The sequence below is a fragment of the Chamaea fasciata genome, unplaced genomic scaffold (genome assembly GCF_029207755.1).
Source record: "Chamaea fasciata isolate MVZ Bird 193981 ecotype frontalis unplaced genomic scaffold, bChaFas1.0.hap1 SCAF_246, whole genome shotgun sequence".
In the NCBI taxonomy this organism is placed as follows: Eukaryota; Metazoa; Chordata; class Aves; order Passeriformes; family Sylviidae; genus Chamaea; species Chamaea fasciata.
The window spans coordinates 14,038-37,289 of record NW_027094331.1 but is presented as its reverse complement, the minus strand read 5'-3'; positions in this window follow the sequence as shown (position 1 = coordinate 37,289).

Below are 23,252 nucleotides of genomic sequence, written 5' to 3'. Positions count from 1 at the left end.
GGGCAGAGAGCGGTAGTGCAGCTTCCCCCCCGCCCGGCCCGCCCGATGTGTGCGGCAATGCTGCCACCGTGTGGGCAAAGAGCGGTAGTGCAGCTGTCCCTCCCGCCCGTCCCGCCTGATCTGTGCGGCAATGCTGCCACCGTGTGGGCAAACAGCGGTAGTGCAGCTGTCACCCGTGCCCGTCCCGCCGGAGCCGTAGGGCAGTGCTGCCACCCCGTGGGCAAAAAGCGATAGTGCAGCTGTCCCCTAGGTGTCCCTGAAGGTGCCCTGGCTGTCCCCTAGGCGTCCTGGGGGGTGCATTGGCTGTCCCTTGGGGGTGCCCAGGCTGTCCCCTAGGTGTCCCTGGGGGTGCCCTGGGTGTCCCTGGGGTGCCCCGGCTGTCCCCTCGGTGTCCCTGGGGGGGCCCTGGCTGTCCCCTAGGTGTCCCTGGGGGTGCCCTGCCTGTCTCCTAAGTGTCCTAGGGGGTGCCCTGGCTGTGCCCTCGGTGTCTCTGGGGGTGCCCTGGCTGTCCCTTAGGTGGCCCTGGGTGTGCCCTGGGTGTCCCTGGGGTGCCCTGACTGTCCCATAGGTGTCCCTGGGGGGGCCCTGGCTGTCTCCTAGGTGTCCCTGGAAGTGCCCTGGCTGCTCCTGTGGGTGCCCTGGCTGTCCCCTAGGTGTCCCTGGGGTGCGCTGGCTGTCTCGTCAGTGTCCCTGGGGGTGCCCTGGCTGTCCCTGGGGGTGCCTTGGCTGTCCCCTAGGTGTCCCTGGGGTGCCCTACCTGTCCTCTAGGTGTCCCTGGGGGTGCCCAGGCTGTCCCCTCGAGGTCCCTGGGGGTGCCCTGCCTGTCCCCTAAGTGTCCTAGGGGGTGCCCTGGCTGTCCCTAGGGTGCCCTGGCTGTCCCCTAGGTGTCCCTGGGGGTGCCCTGGGTGTCCCTGGGGGGGCCCTGGCTGTCCCCTAGGTGTCCCTGGGGGCGCCCTGGGTGTCCCTGGGGTGCCCTGGCTGTGCCCTTGGTGTCCCTGGGGGTGCCCGGGCTGTCCCTAGGGTGCCCTGTCTGTCCCCTAGGTGTCCCTGGGTGTGCCCTGGTGTCCCTCGGGGTGCCCTGGGTGTCCCCTAGGTGTCCCTGGGGGTGCCCTGGCTGTCCCTAGGGTGCCCTGGCTGTGCCCACGGTGACCCTGGGGGTGCCTTGGCTGTCCCCTAGGTGTCCCTGGGGGTGCCCTGGCTGTCCCTAGGGTGCCCTGGCTGTGCCCTCTGTGTCCCTGGGGGTGCCCTGGCTGTCCTTAGGGTGCCCTGGCTGTCCCCTAGGTGTCCCTGGGGGTGCCCTGGGTGTCCCTGGGAGGGCCCTGGCTGTCCCGTAGTTGTCCCGGGGCGTGCCCTGGGTGTCCCTGGGGGTGCACAGGGTGTCCCTGGGGTGCCCTGGCTGTCCCCTAGGTGTCCCTGGGGGTGCCCTGGGTGTCCCTGGAGTGCCCTGGCTGTCCCCTAAATGTCCCTGGGGGTGCCCTGGCTGTCCCTTAGGTGTTCCTGGGGGTGCCCTGGCTGTCCCCTAGGTGTCCCTGGGGTTGCCCTGCGTGTCCCTGGGGTGCCCTGGCTGTCCCCTAGGTGTTTCTGGGGGTGCCCTAGGTGACCCTGGGGGTGCCCTGGCTGTCCCTAGGGTGCCCTGGCTGTCCCCTTGGTGTCCCTGGGGGGGCCCTGTGGGTCCCTGGGGTGCCCTGGGGGTGCCCTGGTGTCCCTGGGGGGGCCCTGGCTGTCCCCTAGGTGTCCCTGGGGGTGCCCTGCCTGTCCCCTAGGTGTCCCTGGGGGTGCCCTGGCTGTCCTCTACGTGTCCCTGGGGGTGCCCTGGCTGTCCCTCGGGTTCCCTGGCTGTCCCCTAGGTGTCCCTGGGGGTGCCCTGCCTGTCCCCTAGGTGTCCCTGGGGGTGCCCTGGCTGTCCCGTACGTGTCCCTGGGGGTGCCCTGGAGGTCCACTAGGTGTCCCTGGGGGTGCCCTCGCTGTCCCTGGGGTGCCCTGGCTGTCCCCTTGGTGTCCCTAGGGTGCCCTGTCTGTGCCCTTGGTGTCCCTGGGGGTGCCCTGGCTGTCCCTAGGGAGCCCTGCCTGTCCCCTAGGTGTCCCTGGGGGTGCCCTGGCTGTCCCTAGGGTGCCCTGGTTGTGCCCTCTGTGTCCCTGGGGGTGCCCTGGCTGTCCTTAGGGTGCCCTGTCTGTCCCCTAGGTGTCCCTGGGGGTGCCCTGGGTGTCCCAGGGGTGCCCTGGCTGTCCCCTAGGTGTCCCTGGGTGTGCCCTAGGTGTCCCTGGGGGTGCCCTGGCTGTCCCCTAGGTGTCCCTGGGGGTGCCCTCGCTGTCCCTGGGGTGCCCTGGCTGTCCCCTAGGCGGCCCTGGGGGTGCCCTGGGTGTCCCAGGGGTGCCCTGGCTGTCCCCTAAATGTCCCTGGGGTTGCCCTGCCTGTCCCCTAGGTGTCCCTGGGGGTGCCCTGGCTGTACCTAGGGTGCCCTGGCTGTCCCCTTGGTGTCCCTGGGGGGGCCCTGTGGGTCCCTGGGGTGCCCTGGGGGTGCCCTGGTGTCCCTGGGGGTGCCCTGCTGTCCCCTGGGTGTCCCTGGGGGTGCCTAGGCTGTCCCTCGGGTTCCCTGGCTGTCCTCTAGGTGTCCCTGGGGGTGCACAGGGTGTCCCTGGGGTGCTCTGGATGTCCCCTTGGTGTCCCTGGGGGTGCCCTGTCTGTGCCCTTGGTGTCCCTGGGGGTGCCCTGGCTGTCCCTAGGGTGCCCTGCCTGTCCCCTAGGTGTCCCTGGGAGTGCCCTGGCTGTCCCCAGGGTGCCCTGGCTGTGCCCTCGGTGTCTCTGGGGGTGCCCTGGCTGTCTCTAGGGTGCCCTGGCTGTCCTCTCGGTGTCCCTGGGGGTGGCCTGCCTGTCCCCTAGGTGTCCTTGGGGGTGCCCTGGCTGTCCCTAGGGTGCCCTGGCTGTGCCCTCTGTGTCCCTGGGGGTGCCTTGGCTGTCCTTAGGGTGCCCTGGCTGTCCCCTAGGTGTCCCTGGGGGTGCCCTGGGTGTCCCGGGGGATGCCCTGGCTGTCCCTAGGGTGCCCTGTCTGTCCCCTAGGTGTCCCTGGGGGTGCCCTGGTGACCCTCGGGGTGCCCTGGGTGTCCCCTAGGTGTCCCTGGGGGTGCCCTGGCTGTCCCTGGAGTGCCCTGGCTGTCCCCTAGGTGTCCCTGGGGGTGCCCTAGGTGTCCCTGGGGATGCCCTGGATGTCCCTGGGGGGGCCCTGGCTGTCCTCTAGGTGTCCCTGGGGTGCCCTGGCTGTCCCCGAGGCGGCCCTGGGGGTGCCCTGGGTGTCCCTGGGGGTGCCCTGGCTGTCCCCTAAATGTCCCTGGGGGTGCCCTGGCTGTCCCCTAGGTGTCCCTGGGGGGGCCCTGGCTGTCCCCAGGGTGCCCTGGCTGTACCCTCGGTGACTCTGGGGGTGCCCTGGCTGTCGTTAGGGTGCCCGGGCTGTCCCGTAGGTGTCCCTGGGCGTGCCTTGGGTGTCCCTGGGGGTGCAAAGGGTGTCACTGGGGTTCCCTGGCTGTCCCGTACGTGTCCCTGGGGGTCCCCTTGGTGTCCCTGGGGGTGCCCAGGGTGTCCCTTAGGTGTCCCTGGGGGTGCCCTTGCTGTCCCTGGGGTGCTCTGGATGTCCCCTTGGTGTCCCTAGGGTGCCCTGTCGGTGCCCTTGGTGTCCCTGGGGGTGCCCTGGCTGTCCCCTAGGTGTCCCTGGGGTGCCCTGGTGTCCCTCGGGATGCCCTGGCTGTCCCCTAGGTGTCCGTGGGGGTGCCCTGCCTGTCCCCTAGGTGTCCCTGGGGGTGCCCTGGCTGTCCCCAGGGTGCCCTGGCTGTCCCCTCGGTGTCCCTGGGGGTGGCCTGCGTGTCCCCTAGGTGTCCTTGGGGGTGCCCTGGCTGTCCCTAGGGTGCCCTGGCTGTCCCCTCGGTGTCCCTGGGGGTGCCCTGCGTGTCCCCTAGGTGTCCGTGGGGGTGCCCTGCCTGTCCCCTAGGTGTCCCAGGGGGTGCCCTGGGTGTCCCTGGGGATGCCCTGGCTGTCCCCTAGGTGTCCCTGGGGGTGCCCTGGCTGTGCCCTCGGTGTCCCGGAGGGTGCCCTTGCTGTCCCTAGGGTGCCTTGGCTGTGCCCTTGGTGTCCCTGGGGGTGCCCTGGCTGTCCCTAGGGTGCCCTGTCTGTCCCCTAGGTGTCCCTGGGGGTGCCCTGGTGTCCCTGGGGGTGCCCTGGGTGTCCCCTAGGTGTCCCTGGGGGTGCCCTGGCTGTCCCTGGAGTGCCCTGGCTGTCCCCTAGGTGTCCCTGGGGTGCCCTAGGTGTCCCTGGGGGTGCCCTGGCTGTCCCCTAGGTGTCCCTGGGGGTGCCCTGGCTGTCCCTGGGGGGGCCCTGGCTGTCCCCTAGGTGTCCCTGGGGGGGCCCTGCCGGTCCCCTAGGTATTATTGGGGGTGCCCTGGCTGTCCCTAGGGTGCCCTGGCTGTGCCCTCTGTGTCCCTGGGGGTGCCCTGGCTGTCCTTAGGGTGCCCTGGCTGTCCCCTAGGTGTCCCTGGGGGTGCCCTGGGTGTCCCTAGGGTGCCCTGGCTGTGCCCTCACTGTCCCTGGAGTGCCCTAGGTGTCCATGGGGGTGCCCTGGGTGTCCCTGGGGGTGCACAGGGTGTCCCTGGGGTTCCCTGGCTGTCCCCTAGGTGTCCCTGGGGGTGCCCTGGGTGTCCCTGGGGGTGCACAGGGTGTCCCTGGGGTTCCCTGGCTGTCCCCTAGGTGTCCCTGGGTTGCCCTGGCTGTCCCCTAGGTGTCCCTGCCTCGCTCGTATCCTCGACTCCGCCTCCGGCGCCATGGTGACTCCTCTCCCAGTCTGGACCAGTGTGGCCTCACCCCCTCCCCTGGGGCCATCCGACCCATCCCAGTATAGACCAGTAAGGCACTGAGTGGCCACCATGGACCCCCACACGCCTGCCAGTTCATCCCAGTTCATCCCAGTCCACTCTTCGTCCATCCCAGGTTTCTCTGGTCACCCTCCCAGTGCTCTCAGTCCATCCCAGTCCCGCAGGTGTTGGTGCTTGGGGCTTGATGAGCTGGTGCCTGTCCGCAACGTGGAGCGGCTCAAACGGGACCTCAGGGTGAGGGGGGCGCGGATTTGGGGAGATCCTGGGGGTCCCGAGTTTTCGTGGAGAGGGTTTTTGGGTTGTGGGGGGTCTGGGGGGAGTCCTGGGGGCTGCTTTGGGTGCTTTGGGGGGTATTCGGGAGGTTTGGGCGGCCCATTTGAGGCATCAAAGAACCTGAGGAGGGTTTTGATAGCTCCTGGAGGTGGAGGGGGCCGTGGGGGTGAGCTGGCTGTCCCAGGGGGTTCCTGGCCGTCCCTCGATGTCCCTGGGGTGCCCTGGCTGTCACTTAGGTGTCCCTCGGGGTGCCCTGGCTGTCCCTGGTGATGCCCTGGCTGTCCCCTAGGTGTCCCTGGGGGTGCCCTGGGTGTCCCTGGGGGGGCCCTGGCTGTCCCCTAGGGGTTTCTGGGGGTGCCCTGGCTGTGCCCTCGGTGTCCCTGGGGGTGCCCTGGCTGTCCCTAGGGTGCCCTGGCTGTGCCCTAGGTGTCCCTGGGGGTGGCCTGGCTGTCCCTAGGGTGCCCTTGCTGTCCCCTAGGTGTCCCTGGGGGTGCCCTGGCTGTCCCTGGAGTGCCCTGGCTGTCCCCTAGGTGTCCCTGGGGGTGCCCTGGCTGTCCCCTATGTGTCCCTGGGGGTGCCCTGCCTGTCCCCTAGGTGTCCCTGCGGGTGCCCTGGCTGTCCCTAGGGTGCCCTGGCTGTGCCCTAGGTGTCCCTGGGTGTCCCCTGGGTGTCTCTGGGGATGCCCTGGCTGTCCCTGGAGTGCCCTGGCTGTCCCCTCGGTGTCCCTGGCTGTCTCTGGGGTGCTCTGGATGTCCCCTTGTTGTCCCTGGGGGTGCCCTGGCTGTCCCCTTGGTGTCCCTGGGGGTGCCCTGGCTGTCCCTGGGGTGCTCTGGATGTCCCCTTGGTGTCCCTGGCGGTGCCCTGGCTGTCCCCTGGGTGTCCCTGGGGGTCCCCTTGGTGTCCCTGGGGGTGCCCTGGCTGTCCATGGAGTCTCCTGGCTGTCCCCTAGGTGTCCCTGGGGGTGCCCTCGCTGTCCCTGGGGTGCCCTGGCTGTCCCCTAGGTGTCCCTGGGGGTCCCCTTGATGTCCCTGGGGGTGCCCAGGGTGTCCCTTAAGTGTCCCTGAGGGTGCCCTTGCTGTCTCCTAGCTGTCCCTGGGGGTACCCTGGCTGTCCCTGGGGTGCCCTGGCTGTCCCCTAGGTGTCCCTGGGGGTCCCCTTGGTGTCCCTGGGGGTGCCCAGGGTGTCCCTTAAGTGTCCCTGGGGGTGCCCTTGCTGTCCCCTAGCTGTCCCTGGGGGTCCCCTTGGTGTCCCTGGGGGTGCCCTGGCTGTCCCCTTGGTGTCCCTAGGGTGCCCTGTCTGTGCCCTTGGTGTCCCTGGGGGTGCCCTGGCTGTCCCTAGGCTGCCCTGGCTGTCCCCTAGGTGTCCCTGGGGTGCCCTGGTGTCCCTCGGGGTGCCCTGGCTGTCCCCTAGGTGTCACTGGGGGTGCCCTGCCTGTCCCCTAGTTGTCCTTGGGGGTGCCCTGGCTGTCCCTAGGGTGCCCTGGCTGTCCCCTCGGTGTCCCTGGGGGTGGCCTGCCTGTCCCCTAGGTGTCCTTGGGGGTGCCCTGGCTGTCCCTAGGGTGCCCTGGCTGTGCCCTCTGTGTCCCTGGGGGGGCCCTGGCTGTCCCCTAGGTGTCCCTGGGGGTGTCCTGGGTGTCCCTGGGGGTGCCCTGGCTGTGGTTTCGGTGTCCCAGAGGGTGCCCTGGCTGTCCCTAGGGTGCCCTGGCTGCGCCCTTGGTGTCCCTGGGGGTGCCCTGGTGTCCCTCGGGGTGCCCTGGGTGTCCCCTAGGTGTCCCTGGGGGTGCCCTGGCTGTCCCTGGACTGCCCTGGCTGTCCCTAGGTGTCCCTGGGGGTGCCCTGGCTGTCCCCTAGGTGTCCCTGGGGGTGCCCTGCCTGTCCCCTAGGTGTCCCTGGGGGTGCCCTGGCTGTCCCTAGGGTGCCCTGGCTGTCCCCTAGGTGTCCCTGGGGGTGCCCTAGGTGTGCCTGAGGGGGCCCTGGCTGTCCCCTAGGGGTCTCTGGAGGTGCCGTGCCTGTCCCCTAGGTGTCCCTGGGGGTGCCCTGGCTGTCCCCTAGGTGTCCCTGGGGTGCCCTGGCTGTCCCCTAGGTGTCCCTGGGGGTGCCCTGGCTGTCCTTGGGGTGCTCTGGCTGTCCCCTTGGTGTCCCTGGGGGTGCCCTGGGTGTCCCTGGGGTGCCCTGGGGGTGCCCTGCCTGTCATCTAGGTGTCCCTGGGGGTGCCCTGGCTGTCCCCTCGGTGTCCCTGGGGGTGCCCTGCCTGTCCCCTAGGTGTCCCTGGGGGGGCCCTGGCTGTCCCCTAGGTGTCCCTGGGGTGCCCTGCCTGTCCCCTAGGTGTCCCTGGGGGTGCCCTGGGTGTCCCTGGAGTGCCCTGGCTGTCCCCTAAATGTCCCTGGGGGTGCCCTGGCTTTCCCCTCGGTGTCCCTGGGGGTGCCCAGAGTGTCCCTGGGAGTGCCCTGGCTGTCCCCTAGGGGTCTCTGGGGGTTCCCTGCCTGTCCCCTTTGTGTCCCTGGGGGTGCCCTGGGTGTCCCTGGGGGTGCTCAGGGTGTCACTGGGGTTCCCTGACTGTCCCGTACGTGTCCCTGGCGGTGCCCTGGCTGTCCCCTAGGTGTCCCTGGGGGTCCCCTTGGTGTCCTCGGGGGTGCCCAGGGTGTCCCTTGGGTGTCCCTCGGGGTGCCCTGGCTGTCCCTGGGGTGCTCAGGATGTCCCCTTGGTGTCCCTGGGGGTGCCCTGGCTGTCCCCTTGGTGTCCCTAGGGTGCCCTTGCTGTCCCCTAGGTGTCCCTGGGGGTGCCCTGGTGTCCCTGGGGGTGCCCTGCCTGTCCGCTAGGTGTCCTTGGGGGTGCCCTGGCTGTCCCTAGGGTGCCCTGGCTGTCCCCTCGGTGTCCCTGGGGGTGGCCTTCCTGTCCGCTAGGTGTCCTTGGGGGTGCCCTGGCTGTCCCTAGGGTGCCCTGGCTGTGCCCTCTGTGTCCCTGGGGGTGCCCTGGCTGTCCCTGGGGATGCCCTGGCTGTCCCCTAGGTGTCCCTGGGGGTGCCCTGGGTGTCCCTTGGGGGGCCCTGGCTGTGCCCTCGGTGTCCCTGGGGGTGGCCTGGCTGTCCCTAGGGTGCCCTGGCTGTGCCCTAGGTGTCCCTGGGGGTGGCCTGGCTGTCCCTAGGGTGCCCTGGCTGTCCCCTAGGTGTCCCTGGGGGTGCCCTGGCTGTCCCCTAGGTGTCCCTGGGGGTGCCCTGGCTGTGCCCTCGGTGTCCCTGGGGGTGCCCTGGTGTCCCTCGGGGTGCCCTGGGTGTCCCCTAGGTGTCCCTGGGGGTGCCCTGGCTGTCCCTGGAGTGCCCTGGCTGTCCCCTAGGTGTCCCTGGGGGTGCCCTAGGTGTCCCTGGGGATGCCCTGGATGTCCCTGGGGGGGCCCTGGCTGTCCTCTAGGTGTCCCTGGGGGTGCCCTGGCTGTCCCTAGGGTGCCCTGGCTGTGCCCTCACTGTCCCTGGAGTGCCCTAGGTGTCCCTGGGGTGCCCTGGCTGTCCCCGAGGCGGCCCTGGGGGTGCCCTGGGTGTCCCTGGGGGTGCCCTGGCTGTCCCCTAGGTGTCCCTGGGGGTGCCCAGGCTGTCCCTCGGGTTCCCTGGCTGTCCCCTAGGTGTCCCTGGGGGGGCCCTGGCTGTCCCCAGGGTGCCCTGGCTGTACCCTCGGTGACTCTGGGGGTGCCCTGGCTGTCGTTAGGGTGCCCGGGCTGTCCCGTAGGTGTCCCTGGGCGTGCCTTGGGTGTCCCTGGGGGTGCAAAGGGTGTCACTGGGGTTCCCTGGCTGTCCCGTACGTGTCCCTGGGGGTCCCCTTGGTGTCCCTGGGGGTGCCCAGGGTGTCCCTTAGGTGTCCCTGGGGGTGCCCTTGCTGTCCCTGGGGTGCTCTGGATGTCCCCTTGGTGTCCCTAGGGTGCCCTGTCGGTGCCCTTGGTGTCCCTGGGGGTGCCCTGGCTGTCCCCTAGGTGTCCCTGGGGTGCCCTGGTGTCCCTCGGGATGCCCTGGCTGTCCCCTAGGTGTCCGTGGGGGTGCCCTGCCTGTCCCCTAGGTGTCCCTGGGGGTGCCCTGGCTGTCCCCAGGGTGCCCTGGCTGTCCCCTCGGTGTCCCTGGGGGTGGCCTGCGTGTCCCCTAGGTGTCCTTGGGGGTGCCCTGGCTGTCCCTAGGGTGCCCTGGCTGTCCCCTCGGTGTCCCTGGGGGTGCCCTGCGTGTCCCCTAGGTGTCTCTGGGGGTGCCCTGGCTGTCCCTAGGGTGCCCTGGCTGTCCCCTCGGTGTCTCTGGGGGTGGCCTGCCTGTCCCCTAGGTGTCCCAGGGGGTGCCCTGGGTGTCCCTGGGGATGCCCTGGCTGTCCCCTAGGTGTCCCTGGGGGTGCCCTGGCTGTGCCCTCGGTGTCCCGGAGGGTGCCCTTGCTGTCCCTAGGGTGCCTTGGCTGTGCCCTTGGTGTCCCTGGGGGTGCCCTGGCTGTCCCTAGGGTGCCCTGTCTGTCCCCTAGGTGTCCCTGGGGGTGCCCTGGTGTCCCTGGGGGTGCCCTGGGTGTCCCCTAGGTGTCCCTGGGGGTGCCCTGGCTGTCCCTGGAGTGCCCTGGCTGTCCCCTAGGTGTCCCTGGGGTGCCCTAGGTGTCCCTGGGGGTGCCCTGGCTGTCCCCTAGGTGTCCCTGGGGGTGCCCTGGCTGTCCCTGGGGGGGCCCTGGCTGTCTCCTAGGTGTCCCTGGGGGTGCCCTGGGTGTCCCTGGGGGTGCCCTGGGTGTCCCTGGGGGGGCCCTGGCTGTCCCCTAGGTGTCCCTGGGGGGGCCCTGCCGGTCCCCTAGGTATTATTGGGGGTGCCCTGGCTGTCCCTAGGGTGCCCTGGCTGTGCCCTCTGTGTCCCTGGGGGTGCCCTGGCTGTCCTTAGGGTGCCCTGGCTGTCCCCTAGGTGTCCCTGGGGGTGCCCTGGGTGTCCCTAGGGTGCCCTGGCTGTGCCCTCACTGTCCCTGGAGTGCCCTAGGTGTCCATGGGGGTGCCCTGGGTGTCCCTGGGGGTGCACAGGGTGTCCCTGGGGTTCCCTGGCTGTCCCCTAGGTGTCCCTGGGGGTGCCCTGGGTGTCCCTGGGGGTGCACAGGGTGTCCCTGGGGTTCCCTGGCTGTCCCCTAGGTGTCCCTGGGTTGCCCTGGCTGTCCCCTAGGTGTCCCTGCCTCGCTCGTATCCTCGACTCCGCCTCCGGCGCCATGGTGACTCCTCTCCCAGTCTGGACCAGTGTGGCCTCACCCCCTCCCCTGGGGCCATCCGACCCATCCCAGTATAGACCAGTAAGGCACTGAGTGGCCACCATGGACCCCCACACGCCTGCCAGTTCATCCCAGTTCATCCCAGTCCACTCTTCGTCCATCCCAGGTTTCTCTGGTCACCCTCCCAGTGCTCTCAGTCCATCCCAGTCCCGCAGGTGTTGGTGCTTGGGGCTTGATGAGCTGGTGCCTGTCCGCAACGTGGAGCGGCTCAAACGGGACCTCAGGGTGAGGGGGGCGCGGATTTGGGGAGATCCTGGGGGTCCCGAGTTTTCGTGGAGAGGGTTTTTGGGTTGTGGGGGGTCTGGGGGGAGTCCTGGGGGCTGCTTTGGGTGCTTTGGGGGGTATTCGGGAGGTTTGGGCGGCCCATTTGAGGCATCAAAGAACCTGAGGAGGGTTTTGATAGCTCCTGGAGGTGGAGGGGGCCGTGGGGGTGAGCTGGCTGTCCCAGGGGGTTCCTGGCTGTCCCTCGATGTCCCTGGGGTGCCCTGGCTGTCACTTAGGTGTCCCTCGGGGTGCCCTGGCTGTCCCTGGTGATGCCCTGGCTGTCCCCTAGGTGTCCCTGGGGGTGCCCTGGGTGTCCCTGGGGGGGCCCTGGCTGTCCCCTAGGGGTTTCTGGGGGTGCCCTGGCTGTGCCCTCGGTGTCCCTGGGGGTGCCCTGGCTGTCCCTAGGGTGCCCTTGCTGTCCCCTAGGTGTCCCTGGGGGTGGCCTGGCTGTCCCTAGGGTGCCCTTGCTGTCCCCTAGGTGTCCCTGGGGGTGCCCTGGCTGTCCCTAGGGTGCCCTGGCTGTGCCCTAGGTGTCCCTGGGGGTGGCCTGGCTGTCCCTAGGGTGCCCTTGCTGTCCCCTAGGTGTCCCTGGGGGTGCCCTGGCTGTCCCTGGAGTGCCCTGGCTGTCCCCTAGGTGTCCCTGGGGGTGCCCTGGCTGTCCCCTATGTGTCCCTGGGGGTGCCCTGCCTGTCCCCTAGGTGTCCCTGCGGGTGCCCTGGCTGTCCCTAGGGTGCCCTGGCTGTGCCCTAGGTGTCCCTGGGTGTCCCCTGGGTGTCTCTGGGGATGCCCTGGCTGTCCCTGGAGTGCCCTGGCTGTCCCCTCGGTGTCCCTGGCTGTCTCTGGGGTGCTCTGGATGTCCCCTTGTTGTCCCTGGGGGTGCCCTGGCTGTCCCCTTGGTGTCCCTGGGGTGCCCTTGCAGTCCCCTAGGTGTCCCTGGGGGTGCCCTGGCTGTCCCTGGGGTGCTCTGGATGTCCCCTTGGTGTCCCTGGCGGTGCCCTGGCTGTCCCCTAGGTGTCCCTGGGGGTCCCCTATGTGTCCCTGGGGGTGCCCTGGCTGTCCCCTGGGTGTCCCTGGGGGTCCCCTTGGTGTCCCTGGGGGTGCCCTGGCTGTCCATGGAGTCTCCTGGCTGTCCCCTAGGTGTCCCTGGGGGTGCCCTGGCTGTCCCTGGGGGTGCACAGGGTGTCACTGGGGTTGCCTGGCTGTCCCGTACGTTTCCCTGGGGGTGCCTTGGAGGTCCCCTAGGTGTCCCTGGGGGTGCCCTCGCTGTCCCTGGGGTGCCCTGGCTGTCCCCTAGGTGTCCCTGGGGGTCCCCTTGATGTCCCTGGGGGTGCCCAGGGTGTCCCTTAAGTGTCCCTGAGGGTGCCCTTGCTGTCTCCTAGCTGTCCCTGGGGGTACCCTGGCTGTCCCTGGGGTGCCCTGGCTGTCCCCTAGGTGTCCCTGGGGGTCCCCTTGGTGTCCCTGGGGGTGCCCAGGGTGTCCCTTAAGTGTCCCTGGGGGTGCCCTTGCTGTCCCCTAGCTGTCCCTGGGGGTCCCCTTGGTGTCCCTGGGGGTGCCCTGGCTGTCCCCTTGGTGTCCCTAGGGTGCCCTGTCTGTGCCCTTGGTGTCCCTGGGGGTGCCCTGGCTGTCCCTAGGCTGCCCTGGCTGTCCCCTAGGTGTCCCTGGGGTGCCCTGGTGTCCCTCGGGGTGCCCTGGCTGTCCCCTAGGTGTCACTGGGGGTGCCCTGCCTGTCCCCTAGGTGTCCTTGGGGGTGCCCTGGCTGTCCCTAGGGTGCCCTGGCTGTGCCCTCTGTGTCCCTGGGGGGGCCCTGGCTGTCCCCTAGGTGTCCCTGGGGGTGTCCTGGGTGTCCCTGGGGGTGCCCTGGCTGTGGTTTCGGTGTCCCAGAGGGTGCCCTGGCTGTCCCTAGGGTGCCCTGGCTGCGCCCTTGGTGTCCCTGGGGGTGCCCTGGTGTCCCTCGGGGTGCCCTGGGTGTCCCCTAGGTGTCCCTGGGGGTGCCCTGGCTGTCCCTGGACTGCCCTGGCTGTCCCTAGGTGTCCCTGGGGGTGCCCTGGCTGTCCCCTAGGTGTCCCTGGGGGTGCCCTGCCTGTCCCCTAGGTGTCCCTGGGGGTGCCCTGGCTGTCCCTAGGGTGCCCTGGCTGTCCCCTAGGTGTCCCTGGGGGTGCCCTAGGTGTGCCTGAGGGGGCCCTGGCTGTCCCCTAGGGGTCTCTGGAGGTGCCGTGCCTGTCCCCTAGGTGTCCCTGGGGGTGCCCTGGCTGTCCCCTAGGTGTCCCTGGGGTGCCCTGGCTGTCCCCTAGGTGTCCCTGGGGGTGCCCTGGCTGTCCTTGGGGTGCTCTGGCTGTCCCCTTGGTGTCCCTGGGGGTGCCCTGGGTGTCCCTGGGGTGCCCTGGGGGTGCCCTGCCTGTCATCTAGGTGTCCCTGGGGGTGCCCTGGCTGTCCCCTCGGTGTCCCTGGGGGTGCCCTGCCTGTCCCCTAGGTGTCCCTGGGGGGGCCCTGGCTGTCCCCTAGGTGTCCCTGGGGTGCCCTGCCTGTCCCCTAGGTGTCCCTGGGGGTGCCCTGGGTGTCCCTGGAGTGCCCTGGCTGTCCCCTAAATGTCCCTGGGGGTGCCCTGGCTTTCCCCTCGGTGTCCCTGGGGGTGCCCAGAGTGTCCCTGGGAGTGCCCTGGCTGTCCCCTAGGGGTCTCTGGGGGTTCCCTGCCTGTCCCCTTTGTGTCCCTGGGGGTGCCCTGGGTGTCCCTGGGGGTGCTCAGGGTGTCACTGGGGTTCCCTGACTGTCCCGTACGTGTCCCTGGCGGTGCCCTGGCTGTCCCCTAGGTGTCCCTGGGGGTCCCCTTGGTGTCCCTGGGGGTGCCCTGGCTGTCCCCTTGGTGTCCCTAGGGTGCCCTTGCTGTCCCCTAGGTGTCCCTGGGGGTGCAAAGGGTGTCACTGGGGTTCCCTGGCTGTCCCGTACGTGTCCCTGGGGGTCCCCTTGGTGTCCCTGGGGGTGCCCAGGGTGTCCCTTAGGTGTCCCTGGGGGTGCCCTTGCTGTCCCTGGGGTGCTCTGGATGTCCCCTTGGTGTCCCTAGGGTGCCCTGTCGGTGCCCTTGGTGTCCCTGGGGGTGCCCTGGCTGTCCCCTAGGTGTCCCTGGGGTGCCCTGGTGTCCCTCGGGATGCCCTGGCTGTCCCCTAGGTGTCCGTGGGGGTGCCCTGCCTGTCCCCTAGGTGTCCCTGGGGGTGCCCTGGCTGTCCCCAGGGTGCCCTGGCTGTCCCCTCGGTGTCCCTGGGGGTGGCCTGCGTGTCCCCTAGGTGTCCTTGGGGGTGCCCTGGCTGTCCCTAGGGTGCCCTGGCTGTCCCCTCGGTGTCCCTGGGGGTGCCCTGCGTGTCCCCTAGGTGTCCGTGGGGGTGCCCTGCCTGTCCCCTAGGTGTCCCAGGGGGTGCCCTGGGTGTCCCTGGGGATGCCCTGGCTGTCCCCTAGGTGTCCCTGGGGGTGCCCTGGCTGTGCCCTCGGTGTCCCGGAGGGTGCCCTTGCTGTCCCTAGGGTGCCTTGGCTGTGCCCTTGGTGTCCCTGGGGGTGCCCTGGCTGTCCCTAGGGTGCCCTGTCTGTCCCCTAGGTGTCCCTGGGGGTGCCCTGGTGTCCCTGGGGGTGCCCTGGGTGTCCCCTAGGTGTCCCTGGGGGTGCCCTGGCTGTCCCTGGAGTGCCCTGGCTGTCCCCTAGGTGTCCCTGGGGTGCCCTAGGTGTCCCTGGGGGTGCCCTGGCTGTCCCCTAGGTGTCCCTGGGGGTGCCCTGGCTGTCCCTGGGGGGGCCCTGGCTGTCTCCTAGGTGTCCCTGGGGGTGCCCTGGCTGTCCCTGGGGGGGCCCTGGCTGTCTCCTAGGTGTCCCTGGGGGTGCCCTGGCTGTCCCTAGGGTGCCCTGGCTGTGCCCTCTGTGTCCCTGGGGGTGCCCTGGCTGTCCTTAGGGTGCCCTGGCTGTCCCCTAGGTGTCCCTGGGGGTGCCCTGGGTGTCCCTAGGGTGCCCTGGCTGTGCCCTCACTGTCCCTGGAGTGCCCTAGGTGTCCATGGGGGTGCCCTGGGTGTCCCTGGGGGTGCACAGGGTGTCCCTGGGGTTCCCTGGCTGTCCCCTAGGTGTCCCTGGGGGTGCCCTGGGTGTCCCTGGGGGTGCACAGGGTGTCCCTGGGGTTCCCTGGCTGTCCCCTAGGTGTCCCTGGGTTGCCCTGGCTGTCCCCTAGGTGTCCCTGCCTCGCTCGTATCCTCGACTCCGCCTCCGGCGCCATGGTGACTCCTCTCCCAGTCTGGACCAGTGTGGCCTCACCCCCTCCCCTGGGGCCATCCGACCCATCCCAGTATAGACCAGTAAGGCACTGAGTGGCCACCATGGACCCCCACACGCCTGCCAGTTCATCCCAGTTCATCCCAGTCCACTCTTCGTCCATCCCAGGTTTCTCTGGTCACCCTCCCAGTGCTCTCAGTCCATCCCAGTCCCGCAGGTGTTGGTGCTTGGGGCTTGATGAGCTGGTGCCTGTCCGCAACGTGGAGCGGCTCAAACGGGACCTCAGGGTGAGGGGGGCGCGGATTTGGGGAGATCCTGGGGGTCCCGAGTTTTCGTGGAGAGGGTTTTTGGGTTGTGGGGGGTCTGGGGGGAGTCCTGGGGGCTGCTTTGGGTGCTTTGGGGGGTATTCGGGAGGTTTGGGCGGCCCATTTGAGGCATCAAAGAACCTGAGGAGGGTTTTGATAGCTCCTGGAGGTGGAGGGGGCCGTGGGGGTGAGCTGGCTGTCCCAGGGGGTTCCTGGCCGTCCCTCGATGTCCCTGGGGTGCCCTGGCTGTCACTTAGGTGTCCCTCGGGGTGCCCTGGCTGTCCCTGGTGATGCCCTGGCTGTCCCCTAGGTGTCCCTGGGGGTGCCCTGGGTGTCCCTGGGGGGGCCCTGGCTGTCCCCTAGGGGTTTCTGGGGGTGCCCTGGCTGTGCCCTCGGTGTCCCTGGGGGTGCCCTGGCTGTCCCTAGGGTGCCCTGGCTGTGCCCTAGGTGTCCCTGGGGGTGGCCTGGCTGTCCCTAGGGTGCCCTTGCTGTCCCCTAGGTGTCCCTGGGGGTGCCCTGGCTGTCCCTGGAGTGCCCTGGCTGTCCCCTAGGTGTCCCTGGGGGTGCCCTGGCTGTCCCCTATGTGTCCCTGGGGGTGCCCTGCCTGTCCCCTAGGTGTCCCTGCGGGTGCCCTGGCTGTCCCTAGGGTGCCCTGGCTGTGCCCTAGGTGTCCCTGGGTGTCCCCTGGGTGTCTCTGGGGATGCCCTGGCTGTCCCTGGAGTGCCCTGGCTGTCCCCTCGGTGTCCCTGGCTGTCTCTGGGGTGCTCTGGATGTCCCCTTGTTGTCCCTGGGGGTGCCCTGGCTGTCCCCTTGGTGTCCCTGGGGTGCCCTTGCAGTCCCCTAGGTGTCCCTGGGGGTGCCCTGGCTGTCCCTGGGGTGCTCTGGATGTCCCCTTGGTGTCCCTGGCGGTGCCCTGGCTGTCCCCTAGGTGTCCCTGGGGGTCCCCTATGTGTCCCTGGGGGTGCCCTGGCTGTCCCCTGGGTGTCCCTGGGGGTCCCCTTGGTGTCCCTGGGGGTGCCCTGGCTGTCCATGGAGTCTCCTGGCTGTCCCCTAGGTGTCCCTGGGGGTGCCCTGGCTGTCCCTGGGGGTGCACAGGGTGTCACTGGGGTTGCCTGGCTGTCCCGTACGTTTCCCTGGGGGTGCCTTGGAGGTCCCCTAGGTGTCCCTGGGGGTGCCCTCGCTGTCCCTGGGGTGCCCTGGCTGTCCCCTAGGTGTCCCTGGGGGTCCCCTTGGTGTCCCTGGGGGTGCCCAGGGTGTCCCTTAAGTGTCCCTGGGGGTGCCCTTGCTGTCCCCTAGCTGTCCCTGGGGGTCCCCTTGGTGTCCCTGGGGGTGCCCTGGCTGTCCCCTTGGTGTCCCTAGGGTGCCCTGTCTGTGCCCTTGGTGTCCCTGGGGGTGCCCTGGCTGTCCCTAGGCTGCCCTGGCTGTCCCCTAGGTGTCCCTGGGGTGCCCTGGTGTCCCTCGGGGTGCCCTGGCTGTCCCCTAGGTGTCACTGGGGGTGCCCTGCCTGTCCCCTAGTTGTCCTTGGGGGTGCCCTGGCTGTCCCTAGGGTGCCCTGGCTGTCCCCTCGGTGTCCCTGGGGGTGGCCTGCCTGTCCCCTAGGTGTCCTTGGGGGTGCCCTGGCTGTCCCTAGGGTGCCCTGGCTGTGCCCTCTGTGTCCCTGGGGGGGCCCTGGCTGTCCCCTAGGTGTCCCTGGGGGTGTCCTGGGTGTCCCTGGGGGTGCCCTGGCTGTGGTTTCGGTGTCCCAGAGGGTGCCCTGGCTGTCCCTAGGGTGCCCTGGCTGCGCCCTTGGTGTCCCTGGGGGTGCCCTGGGTGTCCCCTAGGTGTCCCTGGGGGTGCCCTGGCTGTCCCTGGACTGCCCTGGCTGTCCCTAGGTGTCCCTGGGGGTGCCCTGGCTGTCCCCTAGGTGTCCCTGGGGGTGCCCTGCCTGTCCCCTAGGTGTCCCTGGGGGTGCCCTGGCTGTCCCTAGGGTGCCCTGGCTGTCCCCTAGGTGTCCCTGGGGGTGCCCTAGGTGTGCCTGAGGGGGCCCTGGCTGTCCCCTAGGGGTCTCTGGAGGTGCCGTGCCTGTCCCCTAGGTGTCCCTGGGGGTGCCCTGGCTGTCCCCTAGGTGTCCCTGGGGTGCCCTGGCTGTCCCCTAGGTGTCCCTGGGGGTGCCCTGGCTGTCCTTGGGGTGCTCTGGCTGTCCCCTTGGTGTCCCTGGGGGTGCCCTGGGTGTCCCTGGGGTGCCCTGGGGGTGCCCTGCCTGTCATCTAGGTGTCCCTGGGGGTGCCCTGGCTGTCCCCTCGGTGTCCCTGGGGGTGCCCTGCCTGTCCCCTAGGTGTCCCTGGGGGGGCCCTGGCTGTCCCCTAGGTGTCCCTGGGGTGCCCTGCCTGTCCCCTAGGTGTCCCTGGGGGTGCCCTGGGTGTCCCTGGAGTGCCCTGGCTGTCCCCTAAATGTCCCTGGGGGTGCCCTGGCTTTCCCCTCGGTGTCCCTGGGGGTGCCCAGAGTGTCCCTGGGAGTGCCCTGGCTGTCCCCTAGGGGTCTCTGGGGGTTCCCTGCCTGTCCCCTTTGTGTCCCTGGGGGTGCCCTGGGTGTCCCTGGGGGTGCTCAGGGTGTCACTGGGGTTCCCTGACTGTCCCGTACGTGTCCCTGGCGGTGCCCTGGCTGTCCCCTAGGTGTCCCTGGGGGTCCCCTTGGTGTCCCTGGGGGTGCCCTGGCTGTCCCCTTGGTGTCCCTAGGGTGCCCTTGCTGTCCCCTAGGTGTCCCTGGGGGTGCAAAGGGTGTCACTGGGGTTCCCTGGCTGTCCCGTACGTGTCCCTGGGGGTCCCCTTGGTGTCCCTGGGGGTGCCCAGGGTGTCCCTTAGGTGTCCCTGGGGGTGCCCTTGCTGTCCCTGGGGTGCTCTGGATGTCCCCTTGGTGTCCCTAGGGTGCCCTGTCGGTGCCCTTGGTGTCCCTGGGGGTGCCCTGGCTGTCCCCTAGGTGTCCCTGGGGTGCCCTGGTGTCCCTCGGGATGCCCTGGCTGTCCCCTAGGTGTCCGTGGGGGTGCCCTGCCTGTCCCCTAGGTGTCCCTGGGGGTGCCCTGGCTGTCCCCAGGGTGCCCTGGCTGTCCCCTCGGTGTCCCTGGGGGTGGCCTGCGTGTCCCCTAGGTGTCCTTGGGGGTGCCCTGGCTGTCCCTAGGGTGCCCTGGCTGTCCCCTCGGTGTCCCTGGGGGTGCCCTGCGTGTCCCCTAGGTGTCCGTGGGGGTGCCCTGCCTGTCCCCTAGGTGTCCCAGGGGGTGCCCTGGGTGTCCCTGGGGATGCCCTGGCTGTCCCCTAGGTGTCCCTGGGGGTGCCCTGGCTGTGCCCTCGGTGTCCCGGAGGGTGCCCTTGCTGTCCCTAGGGTGCCTTGGCTGTGCCCTTGGTGTCCCTGGGGGTGCCCTGGCTGTCCCTAGGGTGCCCTGTCTGTCCCCTAGGTGTCCCTGGGGGTGCCCTGGTGTCCCTGGGGGTGCCCTGGGTGTCCCCTAGGTGTCCCTGGGGGTGCCCTGGCTGTCCCTGGAGTGCCCTGGCTGTCCCCTAGGTGTCCCTGGGGTGCCCTAGGTGTCCCTGGGGGTGCCCTGGCTGTCCCCTAGGTGTCCCTGGGGGTGCCCTGGCTGTCCCTGGGGGGGCCCTGGCTGTCTCCTAGGTGTCCCTGGGGGTGCCCTGGCTGTCCCTAGGGTGCCCTGGCTGTGCCCTCTGTGTCCCTGGGGGTGCCCTGGCTGTCCTTAGGGTGCCCTGGCTGTCCCCTAGGTGTCCCTGGGGGCGCCCTGGGTGTCCCTAGGGTGCCCTGGCTGTGCCCTCACTGTCCCTGGAGTGCCCTAGGTGTCCATGGGGGTGCCCTGGGTGTCCCTGGGGGTGCACAGGGTGTCCCTGGGGTTCCCTGGCTGTCCCCTAGGTGTCCCTGGGGGTGCCCTGGGTGTCCCTGGGGGTGCACAGGGTGTTCCTGGGGTTCCCTGGCTGTCCCCTAGGTGTCCCTGGGTTGCCCTGGCTGTCCCCTAGGTGTCCCTGCCTCGCTCGTATCCTCGACTCCGCCTCCGGCGCCATGGTGACTCCTCTCCCAGTCTGGACCAGTGTGGCCTCACCCCCTCCCCTGGGGCCATCCGACCCATCCCAGTATAGACCAGTAAGGCACTGAGTGGCCACCATGGACCCCCACACGCCTGCCAGTTCATCCCAGTTCATCCCAGTCCACTCTTCGTCCATCCCAGGTTTCTCTGGTCACCCTCCCAGTGCTCTCAGTCCATCCCAGTCCCGCAGGTGTTGGTGCTTGGGGCTTGATGAGCTGGTGCCTGTCCGCAACGTGGAGCGGCTCAAACGGGACCTCAGGGTGAGGGGGGCGCGGATTTGGGGAGATCCTGGGGGTCCCGAGTTTTCGTGGAGAGGGTTTTTGGGTTGTGGGGGGTCTGGGGGGAGTCCTGGGGGCTGCTTTGGGTGCTTTGGGGGGTATTCGGGAGGTTTGGGCGGCCCATTTGAGGCATCAAAGAACCTGAGGAGGGTTTTCATAGCTCCTGGAGGTGGAGGGGGCCGTGGGGGTGAGCTGGCTGTCCCAGGGGGTTCCTGGCTGTCCCTCGATGTCCCTGGGGTGCCCTGGCTGTCACTTAGGTGTCCCTCGGGGTGCCCTGGCTGTCCCTGGTGATGCCCTGGCTGTCCCCTAGGTGTCCCTGGGGGTGCCCTGGGTGTCCCTGGGGGGGCCCTGGCTGTCCCCTAGGGGTTTCTGGGGGTGCCCTGGCTGTGCCCTCGGTGTCCCTGGGGGTGCCCTGGCTGTCCCTAGGGTGCCCTGGCTGTGCCCTAGGTGTCCCTGGGGGTGCCCTGGCTGTCCCTAGGGTGCCCTGGCTGTGCCCTAGGTGTCCCTGGGGGTGCCCTGGCTGTCCCTGGAGTGCCCTGGCTGTCCCCTAGGTGTCCCTGGGGGTGCCCTGGCTGTCCCCTATGTGTCCCTGGGGGTGCCCTGCCTGTCCCCTAGGTGTCCCTGCGGGTGCCCTGGCTGTCCCTAGGGTGCCCTGGCTGTGCCCTAGGTGTCCCTGGGTGTCCCCTGGGTGTCTCTGGGGATGCCCTGGCTGTCCCTGGAGTGCCCTGGCTGTCCCCTCGGTGTCCCTGGCTGTCTCTGGGGTGCTCTGGATGTCCCCTTGTTGTCCCTGGGGGTGCCCTGGCTGTCCCCTTGGTGTCCCTGGGGTGCCCTTGCAGTCCCCTAGGTGTCCCTGGGGGTGCCCTGGCTGTCCCTGGGGTGCTCTGGATGTCCCCTTGGTGTCCCTGGCGGTGCCCTGGCTGTCCCCTAGGTGTCCCTGGGGGTCCCCTATGTGTCCCTGGGGGTGCCCTGGCTGTCCCCTGGGTGTCCCTGGGGGTCCCCTTGGTGTCCCTGGGGGTGCCCTGGCTGTCCATGGAGTCTCCTGGCTGTCCCCTAGGTGTCCCTGGGGGTGCCCTGGCTGTCCCTGGGGGTGCACAGGGTGTCACTGGGGTTGCCTGGCTGTCCCGTACGTTTCCCTGGGGGTGCCTTGGAGGTCCCCTAGGTGTCCCTGGGGGTGCCCTCGCTGTCCCTGGGGTGCCCTGGCTGTCCCCTAGGTGTCCCTGGGGGTCCCCTTGATGTCCCTGGGGGTGCCCAGGGTGTCCCTTAAGTGTCCCTGAGGGTGCCCTTGCTGTCTCCTAGCTGTCCCTGGGGGTACCCTGGCTGTCCCTGGGGTGCCCTGGCTGTCCCCTAGGTGTCCCTGGGGGTCCCCTTGGTGTCCCTGGGGGTGCCCAGGGTGTCCCTTAAGTGTCCCTGGGGGTGCCCTTGCTGTCCCCTAGCTGTCCCTGGGGGTCCCCTTGGTGTCCCTGGGGGTGCCCTGGCTGTCCCCTTGGTGTCCCTAGGGTGCCCTGTCTGTGCCCTTGGTGTCCCTGGGGGTGCCCTGGCTGTCCCTAGGCTGCCCTGGCTGTCCCCTAGGTGTCCCTGGGGTGCCCTGGTGTCCCTCGGGGTGCCCTGGCTGTCCCCTAGGTGTCACTGGGGGTGCCCTGCCTGTCCCCTAGTTGTCCTTGGGGGTGCCCTGGCTGTCCCTAGGGTGCCCTGGCTGTCCCCTCGGTGTCCCTGGGGGTGGCCTGCCTGTCCCCTAGGTGTCCTTGGGGGTGCCCTGGCTGTCCCTAGGGTGCCCTGGCTGTGCCCTCTGTGTCCCTGGGGGGGCCCTGGCTGTCCCCTAGGTGTCCCTGGGGGTGTCCTGGGTGTCCCTGGGGGTGCCCTGGCTGTGGTTTCGGTGTCCCAGAGGGTGCCCTGGCTGTCCCTAGGGTGCCCTGGCTGCGCCCTTGGTGTCCCTGGGGGTGCCCTGGTGTCCCTCGGGGTGCCCTGGGTGTCCCCTAGGTGTCCCTGGGGGTGCCCTGGCTGTCCCTGGACTGCCCTGGCTGTCCCTAGGTGTCCCTGGGGGTGCCCTGGCTGTCCCCTAGGTGTCCCTGGGGGTGCCCTGCCTGTCCCCTAGGTGTCCCTGGGGGTGCCCTGGCTGTCCCTAGGGTGCCCTGGCTGTCCCCTAGGTGTCCCTGGGGGTGCCCTAGGTGTGCCTGAGGGGGCCCTGGCTGTCCCCTAGGGGTCTCTGGAGGTGCCGTGCCTGTCCCCTAGGTGTCCCTGGGGGTGCCCTGGCTGTCCCCTAGGTGTCCCTGGGGTGCCCTGGCTGTCCCCTAGGTGTCCCTGGGGGTGCCCTGGCTGTCCTTGGGGTGCTCTGGCTGTCCCCTTGGTGTCCCTGGGGGTGCCCTGGGTGTCCCTGGGGTGCCCTGGGGGTGCCCTGCCTGTCATCTAGGTGTCCCTGGGGGTGCCCTGGCTGTCCCCTCGGTGTCCCTGGGGGTGCCCTGCCTGTCCCCTAGGTGTCCCTGGGGGGGCCCTGGCTGTCCCCTAGGTGTCCCTGGGGTGCCCTGCCTGTCCCCTAGGTGTCCCTGGGGGTGCCCTGGGTGTCCCTGGAGTGCCCTGGCTGTCCCCTAAATGTCCCTGGGGGTGCCCTGGCTTTCCCCTCGGTGTCCCTGGGGGTGCCCAGAGTGTCCCTGGGAGTGCCCTGGCTGTCCCCTAGGGGTCTCTGGGGGTTCCCTGCCTGTCCCCTTTGTGTCCCTGGGGGTGCCCTGGGTGTCCCTGGGGGTGCTCAGGGTGTCACTGGGGTTCCCTGACTGTCCCGTACGTGTCCCTGGCGGTGCCCTGGCTGTCCCCTAGGTGTCCCTGGGGGTCCCCTTGGTGTCCCTGGGGGTGCCCTGGCTGTCCCCTTGGTGTCCCTAGGGTGCCCTTGCTGTCCCCTAGGTGTCCCTGGGGGTACCCTGGTGTCCCTGGGGGTGCCCTGCCTGTCCGCTAGGTGTCCTTGGGGGTGCCCTGGCTGTCCCTAGGGTGCCCTGGCTGTCCCCTCGGTGTCCCTGGGGGTGGCCTTCCTGTCCCCTAGGTGTCCTTGGGGGTGCACTGGCTGTCCCTAGGGTGCCCTGGCTGTGCCCTCTGTGTCCCTGGGGGTGCCCTGGCTGTCCCTGGGGATGCCCTGGCTGTCCCCTAGGTGTCCCTGGGGGTGCCCTGGGTGTCCCTTGGGGGGCCCTGGCTGTGCCCTCGGTGTCCCTGGGGGTGGCCTGGCTGTCCCTGGGGTGCCCTGGCTGTCCCCTACGTGTCCCTGGGGGTGCCCAGGGTTTCCCTGGGTTGCCCTGGCTGTCCCCTAGGTGTCCCTGCCTCGCTCGTATCCTCGACTCCGCCTCCGGCGCCATGGTGACTCCCCTCCCAGTCTGGACCAGTGTGGCCTCACCCCCTCCCCTGGGGCCATCCGACCCATCCCAGTATAGACCAGTAAGGCACCGAGTGGCCACCATGGACCCCCACACGCCTGCCAGTTCATCCCAGTTCATCCCAGTCCACTCTTCGTCCATCCCAGGTTTCTCTGGTCACCCTCCCAGTGCTCTCAGTCCATCCCAGTCCCGCAGGTGTTGGTGCTTGGGGCTTGATGAGCTGGTGCCTGTCCGCAACTTGGAGCGGCTCAAACGGGACCTCAGGGTGAGGGGGGCGCGGATTTGGGGGGATCCTGGGGGTCCTGAGTTGTCGTGGAGGGGGTTTTTGGGTTGTGGGGGGTCTGGGGGGAGTCCTGGGGGCTGCTTTGGGTG